The sequence below is a fragment of the Pleurodeles waltl genome, chromosome 7, assembly GCF_031143425.1.
Source record: "Pleurodeles waltl isolate 20211129_DDA chromosome 7, aPleWal1.hap1.20221129, whole genome shotgun sequence".
Classification (NCBI taxonomy): Eukaryota; Metazoa; Chordata; class Amphibia; order Caudata; family Salamandridae; genus Pleurodeles; species Pleurodeles waltl.
In genome coordinates, this window is record NC_090446.1 from 837736108 (window position 1) to 837748196 (window position 12089).

Sequence of the window (12089 nt, forward strand, 5' to 3'; positions counted from 1 at the left end):
TGCAGCGATATTCCAGCCTCAATGCAGGTGCTGTGTTGATCCCTGCGACGTTGTGTTAATTTTCCAATCCACGAGGATTTCATGAAGGGGTGAAGTCTTTCTTGGCCCTGAGACTTCAAAAACAGAAGACAGGCTCAATCAAAGCCCTTGGAGAGCACTTTAGGAAGAAGACAGAATCCTTCCAGCAGAGTCAGGAGCACCAGGCATCAGGACAAAAAGCTGGAAAGCAGTCTGTCTCACCAAAGCAGTCCAGAGGAGTCCTTTGGGAAGCTAGGAGGTCTCACTGAGTATATATACCCAAAAATGCATTAGAAGTGGGGGAAACTTGAAAGAGTGGTTTTGAAGTGCAAAAGTTCCACTTTCGGCCAAGCCCTGTCTGCCAGAATCCCTGCAGGGGTTTATCAGCCTTTTGTGTGAGGGCAGACCACTGGCTTTTGAATTGTAAGAGAGAGTCCCTCCACCCTTCCTGCCAAGGTAGACCCATTCAGTATGCATATTAATGCAGATGTGACTAAGGGTTTTATCAATTTTGTGTCTATGGGAAAATGTGTTCGTACATATGGCCCTAAGTGTCCTGTATTTATGGCTGTCTGGTTGTAATGCACAAGGGGAGATGTCTGCCAGCACAGTCAAGACGTGTATTGGAGACAGGCTGTAAGGCAAAGATGGAAGTAAGCGCGGAGAAATGCCTACTTTCTAAAAGTGGCATTTCTAAATTAGTAATGTTAAATCCAACTTCACCAGTGAGCAGGATTTTCTATTACCATTCTGGCCATACCAAACATGAAAAAGCCACTCCATTTAGATCAGACTTTACCACTTAAAAGTGCATAAGGGCAGTTCCACTGCTGGCCTATGAGATGAGCGGGCCTCACAGTAGTGGAAACGAATTTGTGAGCTTTCCCCTACCACGACATGTAAAACACATAAGTACATGTTCTGCCTTTTATGTACATAGCACCATTTCCTATGGGTTACCTAGGCCATACCTTAGGGGTGACTTATATGCTGAAAAAAGGGAGTTTAAGGCTTGGCAAGTAGTCGTAAAAGCAAGATCGAAGTGGCAGTGAAACTGCACACCCAGGCCTTGCAATGGCAGGCCTGATACATGGTTAAGGGGCTACTTATATGGGTGGCACAAACAGTTATGCAGGCCCACTAGTAATATTTAATTTACAGGCCCTGGGCATCTCTGGTGCACCTTGCTAGGGACTTACAAATAAATTAAATTTCCCAATTGAGTAGCAACCAATGTTACCATGTTTAGGGGAGAGAGCACATGCACTTTAGCACTAGTTATCAGTGGTAAAGTGTCCAGAGCCCTAAAGCCAACAAAAATGAGGTCAGAAAAAGAGGAGGAGGAAGGCAAAAAGTTTGGGGTGACCCTTCAGAGAGGTCCACTCTAAGTCCCGATGTGTTGTCATTGCACCTAAGAATGGATGATATCAATAGTTAAATGCATTTAATTCTGGGAAATGAACTCAGAATCGGGGTCCAGTTTGCAGGTGCAAGTGCTCTTGTTCTTTGGGGCCAGTGTCTTTCAATAATACTGGCATTAGGGGTAAGCCCCCCACTGTTTAAAGGAACCTCAGGTGCTCTCCCTGGCAATTTTTCTAGGGGCTACAACTTCTAGCAAGACCATTGGCCCATACAGCTTGGATGCCGGTAGTATCACCAAGAGTAAGAACCAATGGCCGAAGTCTAAAGTGTTTTGACTGCAATCTCGAGAAGCTGATAAATCTGGGGTTCTTAACCCTGGGCAACATTACCTTATCAACTGGAGCCTGTACTTTGGACCATGTGAAACAACTGACATTCAGAACTCAAGAGGCTCTGTGTAGAGCTTCAGAACATCAACCTTGCATGCATGGAAATGGGTCCCTAGATATTAATCTATGATCACATAATCAATGCAGGAAGCTCTGCAAGAATTCTTTATATGGTCAAGGTACCTAAATTACCTTTGGAGTCTTTTGAAAACAAAGACTTATTGATCAATAAGATTAGACATTGGGTGGTGTCAAAGCAGAATTGCCTCTCTGTAATAAGATCAAATATTGAGAATGCAAAACAACATAGGGCCTCATTCTAATATCGGCGGGCGGCGGGCGGCGGGCGCCGCCCGCCGGGCGGGAACTGCCAAATGACCGCTCCGCGGTCAGAAGACCGCGGATGGCATTCTGGCTTTCCCGCTGGGCCGGTGGGCGACCGCCAAAAGGGCGCCCGCCGGCCCAGCGGGAAAGACCCTGCAACAAGGAAGCCGGCTCCGAATGGAGCCGGCGGAGTTGCAGGGGTGTGACGGGTGCAGTGGCACCTGTCGCGATTTTCACTGTCTGCAAAGCAAGACGGATTAACACTCCTCCAAAGTTAGAATAACCCCCATAGTGTTGAGGCCCAGCCTACTGGGAAAGGTGGCGGGACTAATACAGGATTACTTATTGTGTTAAGTTACAAACTGCATTGTTTACCAGTAAACACAAACCCTCCTAATATGTTAGGTGTCCAGCTTACCTTCCCTATGCTTACCTTCCCTATGCATTTTATGCTGAAGGTGATTAATTCTTATGCTAGATCAGTTACATCAGGAGCAGAATCCTTGACACTTGATCAGCTAGAGGGGCTTGTAGAATCTACTCAGCATCATGTTAGGATCTTAGTAGCGGGTGACTTCAATTACTCCTTTGAACCCTCCACACATAGTCAAGATCTAACTGACTCAGAGGATGAATTTTGGGACATTCCTCAGCTACTGGGGGGTCGCAGAATTTACGTTCTTGTGCTGCCCTCCAGTTGACCAAGTTACTTATAGTTGTCAGGTTGTGGCCTCCATTAGTTGATATGAGGGTAGACATCCGCCACAATAGTAATCACAACACTTTACTTCTTACTTTACCTGGAGAGGTGTTTCAAAGGTTGGATAACAAATGTTGCACAGAAGTATCTGAGTCCATATTAGCTAATAATCATCGTCGAGTCTCATGGGCAGAAGTAATGTCAAACCCGTACCTGTATAAGGGGATTTTTGATATGTTTGTGGTGGCCCTATCTAAATATGAAAACTATGATGTTGAGGATATTCCGATTCTTACGATTTATGAGTCACTTGTTTCTAAACTTCAGGCCATTTTTTAAATACAAAGGTACCCCACAAGCAGTTCGCTTCTACCAATAAAAAGAAATGGTATAATACTGAATGCTCAGACGCAAAAGTGGCTCTAAAAACTGCTGTTATGAGCTGTTCACAGTTGGTGATTAGAGAAGCCAGAGTGAAGTATAAAAACACCCTGGCCCAGGCCTAGAGGACCTGGGAGGATGCTATTTGGAAGGATCTGTTGAGGCAATAAAGTCAAATGATAAAGGGGCCTTTTGGAAGAGTCTTTCTTATGGGAATTGTGATAATGTGAGATCTTATTACTGCCATATTCAACTAGAGAGCTGGGTTAGTCATTTTATTAATTTGTATGCTCCACCCAGTGCTAAATCTAGTACTGATATTCGTTTAACATTGTTGCCCCCAGCCAAACCATAGGATGATGGTGTTATGTCAGGTATGGATGGCACACAGGACCCAATAGTTTTCTCTTTACGGGAAACTAGCATAGCCATAGCATTGCTAAAATCAGCAAAAAGCACCTGGCCCTGATAAAATTCCCGGAGATCTGTACAACTCTGAGCCACTAATTTGGACCAGTTTTATCAATATGTTATCCAATGCGTTAGCCACTGGTGGCTCTATTCCTAACTTTTGGAGTGGGGGCCGAGATAATTCCTGTTTATAAAAAGGGCAACTGAGTATCCCCCTCAAACTGTAGGATGATCAGTCTTATTGAAAACCTGAAAAAGTCTTTGCTAAGCAGGTTCTCAATAAGCTGTTGTTGTGGATGGAGTCAAATTGTACTGTGTCTTCTCTTCAAGCTGTATTGAGGCCTAAAACTATCACATTTGATCAGGTATTTCACTTCGCTCTTCTTTATTAAAAGTATGTATTCCTTGCCAAACAGAAATCTGTTTGTTGATCAGGGAGCCGAATTTGACCTGGTCCCTAGGGGGAAATTGCGGGAGGTCTTATGCAGCATGGGTATGCGCTATTGGCATAATCCAAGTAGTATCAATACACCGCAGCCCAATTTTTTTAAATCTTGTTATTGGGCATATGTCCAGAAAAGTTATGTTGTTAATGCACCTATTGGACTTCTTTTGAATCAGTTCTTTGAATTCAATTGGAATTTTCACTTTGAGCCTTTTTTGGATTTTATTTCTACACCTTCTGCAAAGAGTCTTTATATTTGTTTTCAATATGGATGTTTACTATTGAGCTCTTTTTAAAATTTTTGGAAAAAAGGCTCAGTGTCAAATCTATGATTTAGCTTCTGTTTTTCTGTCAAGCATACGCTGTTTCTTGACGGAAATGAATATGCACAACTTGCTTGAACTTGGGTATTAGACAGTATACAATTGCTCCAAGGATCTCAAAGTGTGACACCTCTAACACAATTGTATTTGCTGTCAGTAAGTTCTTGGTGGCAATTTGGAACAGGAAAAATAGTTTTTTAAATAATAGTTGATATCAATTTTGAATAGACACTTATATCTAGTAAATGCTGTTTGCAAGTGGCTGTCTGTACAGATCTAACTGTTTTAATTTGAAAGCTAGTATTAATTTTTAACAGGAAGTTATACCTGAATTATCAGATTGATTTAGCTATTTAGGTATTTTAATTGTTTAGTTTTATTGTTTGTATTTTTGGTGCTTGGATGATCCAACTATGACTGCATAAAGCTTGGGTTTTATGATGATGAATTTTTATCAGGTGTTAAAAACCCAGATTAATTGATTTTGTATATTTATCATGCAAGCTTCAAGATGTTCCGTGTGCTCACTTTTTTCCTTGTTCAGTTATCTACTGTAACAGTGGCGTGTCACGAAAAACATATTTAAAAGCCAGATGTGAGAAGTATTTTATGGTCTCAAATGTTCTGAATCGGAGTTTGTGACTGAAAAATTGCCTCTTGCAATGTACTGGACCTATTTTATGAGGTAACTTTTTCTGACTTCTAAAATGGGTTTAGAAACAAATAAGGAATTGGCATTTGGGAGGAGTGTTTGTGGGCTTCCCTTCGATGTAGGGATTCCTATCCATATGTAAGGATGATTTAGGACTGATCCCAAAGTTGAGGTGGTAACTCATTTCCAAAAGGGAAGGGGTCACCTTGGAATCCACTTGCCTTTGTAAATGTAAAAAAAAATTTTTACTTGGAGGGGGGGGGGGGGGGGGCAGTGGTTCCAGTGTTCACTGCCTACTCTCAGGCAAACCTGTGAAAATTACTTAAATGCAGCTCCTTTTCCTTTTACCTAAAACAGGCCATAGTTTAAAGAATACTTAAAAATCAAACACAAACATGATTGTCTGCTGATCCCTCTGATAGCCACTTATAGCAGGGAGTTGCAATTTGAGACCTAATTCATGAATATTGATGAGGTAGATCAAAGTGCGACTCATTACAATTCAGATTTTTTTTTAACTGACTTGTAGTACGTATGTTGGTTCACATAATTTCACACTGGTTGCAAAAATAGTGATTGCAGTTATGACCAGTATTTTGCAATCAGTGTTTTCTTATATCTGGCTTAAATTCTTCACATACAAAGCACTGATGCGACTATCATAGGTAATATTAACATATGAATGAATTTCTTATTTAAGGTACCCTTTAAAACCTCAGCCTTCAAACAGCAAAGCTTCTATTTTGAGCTCTTTCAGTACAATGATGATTGTATGTTAAAAAACTAATTTATATTATCACTAGATTATGATCTGAAAATTATACATTTAATCTCAACTATCGAGAAATTAAGTTCTGCAAATATCATGAAACTAATTATTAGATGTACTGTGATCAGGACAGATGAAGTAGTCTCATGACCTTTGCTGTAAACTGTCACTTTAATCTTGGCATGATGGAATTTAATATGACTCCAAGGCTTCTCAACTGGAGTCAAAGTGAGCTGAAAGTCCTCAAAAATTACAAAAGCAAATGGACAAGTAGCAACAAACAAAATGGCTCCTTTTTGAGGTGGATCAGCATCCTCTGTAACTGGTGTGAAGAATTTTGCCACAATCAGTATTCAGTGCTCTGGTTTGTTACAGTGACTATAATTCATCCCCCATCTTGCTCTAGAGCAACTTGATCAAACATCCACCAATGGGATATCTTGATCACTGTAGTCACACCTCTTCAGGATGAGACAATTACCATCTTGCAACACCTCTTGAACTCAACATGTTATTTCATGTTGTGGGATGTGGTGGTTGCAAGGTGTATTTAGGGTGGCATGTATTTAGCAGCCTCCTTATCCCACATATGATGTTAGTAATTTTGCTTTTCAGTGGTTATTAAGGCATTAAGGCTGCTCTCATTAAGAAAATTGATTTTTAATTTTCTGTATGGTCAGAGCAATTTACTCTCTCAAAAACATGTTCACATCAAACGTTTTCTGTCTGGGACTGAACTAAAAGTCTTTGCATCTTATTTTGTTTTGTTTAGTCACCTCCTTCGTTGACTGCCTCCCAGCAGCCACCAATTCCTCTGTTACTTTTTGTTTATTAATCCAGCTAGATGTATTAGTCCTCCCAACTCTGAGATCACCTCAAGCAGGTATAACTGAAAACAATCCAAAAGAATGTCTGTCTCTCTCTGTACAAGGATGATCTCTCATATGACAAATGAACAACATGTCCTTGATTCAGATACAGAATCTCACCATTATTTGTAATTGGGGTGGAAAGAGAAACAGAAACATTTGACAATTTGTTCTGTATATTAACACTTGAACAGAATAATATAACATTTTGGCCTTTATTATGACATTGGCGGGTGGCAGAGGCCGCCTGCCAATTCCATCCCACCATCAGGCCTCCTGTGCGGCCTGATTCTCGCCGGCCCTATTATGGCTTCCCCACTGGGCCGTAACATTGCAGCCGGCTCCTAATGGAGCGGGTGGCAATGTGGCTGTGCAGTGGGTGCAGTAGCACCTGTCGCTCATTCTACTGCCCGTAATTCGGGCAGTGGAATGCGCGATGGGACTGTCCATGGGGGCCCCTGTGCTGCCCATGCAAAGCGCATGGGCACTGCAGGGGCCCCCAGGCCCCCCCAAATCCCCCATACCTCCAGCCTGTCCACGGCAGTGTTTACCACCATGGACAGGATGGTGGATGGGGACTCGTAATCCCCAGGGCAGCGCTGCTTGCAGCACTGCCCTGGTGGATTACAATCGCCAGGACAGCCAGGCTGCAGGCTGGCGGCAGCCTGGTGGTGTCTGTGGTTTGACCATAATATCGTGGCTGGACTGCCACTTTGGTGGGGGTCCAACCGCGATCGTGATCCGGTGGTCTAGTGGCCGCCAGGGTCATAGTGACTCCCTTTATCTTTTAGTTACAATTATGCACAATAATTGGTGAAACGGAGGACCCTGCAACTCCTGCATGCAAGTGTGCCAAGGAGCAAATTTCAGGGGGCCTCCATTTATTCTAGAGCCAATGGGATCTGTGAGATGTGAGAGTCCTGGGGAGAGGGCTCGTCATATTCTGTATGTGGTCCATCATTTTGCATTATCCCATGGAGCCCACTGCTAGATTTATAAATAACAGATACATATTTGTTTACCTTAAGTATCTCAGGTAAAATCAAAAACAAGTATAGCATTTGTGTACTTCTAGTTCCATCAGATGCTAAGTAGCTACTTTATATCTATGTCTCTGTATGTCAACCCTAAATGTGTTCTGTCTGTCCAGTCTTACTTAGATACTAAAATTCTCTATGTTGTTTACCCTGCTCCTAGCGTTGGATCAGCAGAGCAGACTTGGTAAAGCAAGTTATAGGATTTGTTTCCTGATTTCAGTTTTCCTCCATGTCCCAGCCCCTCCACACAGAGAAGTAGCCACCAGCAGCTTTGTAGTTTAAAATCTGAGCGTTTGTGTGCCTGATGATGCATATCATGGAAGCCATCCTGAGTTTCTCCATGACACTGATGCACACCTTATTTAAATTATTGCACCAAGGATCTTATGATCCACTTGCTTAACATAAACAATCGGGCCTTGCTAGAACAAATTGAGGGTCTAATTTAGAGTTTAGCGGATTTGTTACTCTGTCTTAAACATGCAGGAGATCCCAACCACCTTATCACAAGTTCAATAGGATAAATGCCCTTGGAATACTGCATAAAAGATATTCGTCATGTGTGTGATGGTGTAATGAGTGGGTCAGCCCTAAGTCCCTGACTATCATTGCTTCTAGTTGAAACAGACTTGAAGCCATCAGCATGCAAATATATACACCGGGTCTTTAAAGCTTTGTGATTGGCAAGAGCGAATTGGACATCTAAATACATTTCCAGAAGTGTTTGAAACCAAGACTGAGCTAGCCAACCTGATGTAATCAAAATCAGATGGCCTAGGTACCTTTTTGTTTGCCACATGACATGTGGATGATAGCAAAAAGGGTATTTGCATACTCTTTTTGCTTTTGGCAAAACGCAAAATAAAGCATCTGTCACCAGTGTTTCTGGACCCAGTGTTGAAAAATGGGTTATTGGTAAGGCAGGTAGATAACTACACTTAGCTATAGGCCACCAACCTCCACTTAGGTCCAGTTAGATCTCAGTAAATTAAACTCAGCTCAACCCTTGATAGCTTGGCCACGAGCAACAAGGCTTAACTTTGGAGATAGAGTGTAAAGAATTCAAATATCACAAAACAGTAATTAAATAAAACACAGGAAACAGTTTAAAAATCCAAAATCAATTTATAAAAATAGATTATATTTTTATCTTTAAAATGACACAAAAACAAATAAAATCGGATAAGGGGAACCGGAAATATGAATTTTTAAAGAATGATTGTTTTCTAGCACCTAGAAACAAAAAGCGCCAATCTGGTCATCCGGTCGCACCTCGACCGGGGCAAAGTCAAAGTTTAAGGCCGACCGCGGTGGAGCCCGGCTCGGCTACAGTCCGGTAGCTCTCAAAAGTTTACCTTAGGACTTAGTCGTTTTTCTGAAGATTTTCTTCAGCTGGACGTACCTGCCAGTCTAATCCGACCTCCTGGAACTCTTCTTCGGATATGCGTCGCGGGAGCCCTCAGTGGAGATTTTAACCTTCGGACTTAGTGGTTTTTTCGAGGTGAGAATCCTTCGACCGGGGCAAACCTGGATCTTGATCCGACGTCCTTGGAGCCCTCCTCGGATATGCTGGCTGGGAGGTCCCGGTCAACTTCCTACGTTCAGACTTAGTTCTTTTTTGGAGATTTTCTTCACCGGGACGAACCTGCAAGTCAGGCCGGGTCGCGGTTGAGGCAAGCCGGCTAGAGTTGCCGCGGCGGGTTGGTCCCTCTATGGAGCTTTTTTTCAAACGTTCTCCAAACTTCTCCAAACTTCTGGACCTTCTTCCAAATGTTCCTTTAAGGTTCATTTGGGATCCACAGCACACCCCAAGGTTCCAGAAGCTCTAAGATGATCTTTGTGGGTGTGGACTACAACTCCCAGAATGCACCTGGTGAAAACTACTTTTTGGCCACTGGACAGTGGTCAGCTGGTTGGTTTCTTCTGGAGTTGGTGCAGGGGACTGTGGTTAGCAATTTTTCACCTGTAGCAAACAGGGAGTCCCTCCTTGAACTAATTGAAGCCAGGCAAAGTCCTTCTTGTGATGAAGCCCAAGTGTGCAGCTGGTGCAGTCCTTCAGAGTGCAGGGTCCAGGTGCAGGCCAGGGGTCCAGCAGGGCAGTCCTTCTTCTCCTGTAGTTCTTCCTTATTGGAATCTGATCGGTATCTGAGGTGTGGGTGCAGGTCTGCCAGTTTTATCCCTGCTCCTGGGTGAAAAACAGGGGGGTCCTGGTTCTCCAGTCAGGGACAGGGTACTTCCCCCTGTGATGACCACTCCCTGGGAAGTGTGGCAAAAATCAATCCCAGGGAGCAACATTCCTCAAAAATCAATCATGGCTGAAAGTGATTTTTGGAGGTTACATCTGGCTGAGCCCACCCACCGGTGTGGCTAATAAATCCTAAACACACCCCTCTCCTGTCCTCTCCTAATCTAATCAAGAGGGCACCTAATTGTCTGGGTTTGCAGGATGTGGGGGTGTTGCTGGGTTGCTCCAAATGTCCTTATCTGCCTTTGAAGACCAGTTTGGCAGCCCTCCCTCTTCCTGCCTCACCATCTGCTGAGGGGAGATCTCCTCCCACATGCACATTTCCTTGTGTGAAGCCAGGCCACTTCACACCTCTTCAAGGTAGCCTGGCCAGGATGCCAGAGGCTGGCCAATCAGAGCACAGCAGCAAAAACACTGCAGGGCTGAAGCTGGCAACTTTTCAGATAAAGTTTAAAACTCTTTACCTGCACAAGTTATAACTGAAAGTTGTGGGATTTATTATAACAATTAATTTGATACCAAACTCTTTGTATATGTTACTTAAGGGGACTTCTAAAATTAAAATAAAGTCTCCCCATTCTAGCCTATGGAGGCCATTCACTACAATGAGGGAAATACAAATTTGGCTGTTTTACCTCACCAAGGCTTATCAAACTATGTTTATAAGGTCTCTGCTTATAGTTACATGACACCCAGACCTAGGGGTACATAGGGCACACCTTAGGGGTGACTTATACGTAACAATAAGGTAGTTTAAGACTTTGGAACTACTTTTAATTCCTAAGTCGAATTTGCATGTAACTTTAATTTAAAAGCAGCCAGCAAGGCAGGCCTGACTTTAAAATGACACTGGGCACCTCAGCAGTGCACCTATGCGGGCACTACCTATGCTGGGGTCCCTAAACCTCCATGCCCTACCATATACTATGGACTTTTAGGTAGGTTAACTTTGCCAATTATAATTAGCCTAATTTGCATATCCACTTTACACAGAGCACTGGCCCTGGGACTGGTAAGCAGTACCCAAGGCACAGCCAAGAGCCAGTAACCACCAGTACCTGTCCAAAAAGTTTAGAGGTGACCAGGGCAAAAGTTAGGACTTTCCTACACCCAGCTAGTATCATTATATGTTTTTACTAACTTATTTGAAAGTGTAGAGAAGGAGGGTAGTATTTCATCCAAATTTGAACTGGAAAGCCAGTCAAACTGTGCTGTGTTTGAGATATTCATCAACTGGGGGTGGTAAGGTTTTGCTTCTAGATGGAGAGTGTTTCCGAGTCTAGGACCGTGCCTCTGTAGCTGTCATTTGAAGAACCGTTGATCAAGGATTTCATACAATCAAAATTCTGTATTAGTAATGCCTTTTAGCTAAGAAGGCCTGGAGTAAATCTTGAACAGTAGTAGACAACAAACTTATTGTGCTTGCTTGATCACTTTAGGAATATGTGGGTCTCTTAAAGCTCACAACTCTCTTGTCATGTTTCCTTTTTCTCGGAGACCACAGAACAGAATTCCCAAAACTATTAAGAAATCAAGGAATTACACTCTTTCAACAGTAAATAGCAGTGACTAGTCATTTTACAACAAATATCCTAGGCCTTACAGTGTTCTGTGTGTTTCTAGGTTCTTAATTGATATATGTTGATCCCACAATATCAGTAGCTTTTAATCTAGGGAAATGCACATACCATGAGCATCTGTAGGACAAACCTAAATGGAGCACTTAAACTGCCAGCTTCCCTTTCTAAAGAAATCAAAGAAGCCTTTTCTGCCAAACTGGCCAGGAACATAAGCACCCTTGAGGTTAAAGTAGATCATGTACCCAGTCCGCAACATTTATTATATCCCTAAGAATCTTAACGCGATGATAAACCATCCAGTTCTTCACATCTCCTAAAAGCTATATGAACTATCTCCTTCTATTGTGTGCCAGTTTTCCTTATTTGATGAAGTAAATATTGCTTAAAACCCATTTCTTCCTAAAATACATTTTCCAGTATGTCTTTTTACTTCATCCACATATTCTCTGCAAGTGAAATCTCACTTTCCTACTGAGAAAAAAAAGTTTTGGAAAAACACTGTAGCAATGCAACCTTTTCTGTCCCTGGGTTTTCGTCTTTTTACAAACTCATTTTGTTAGTATTTGCTGGACTAATGCACTGTG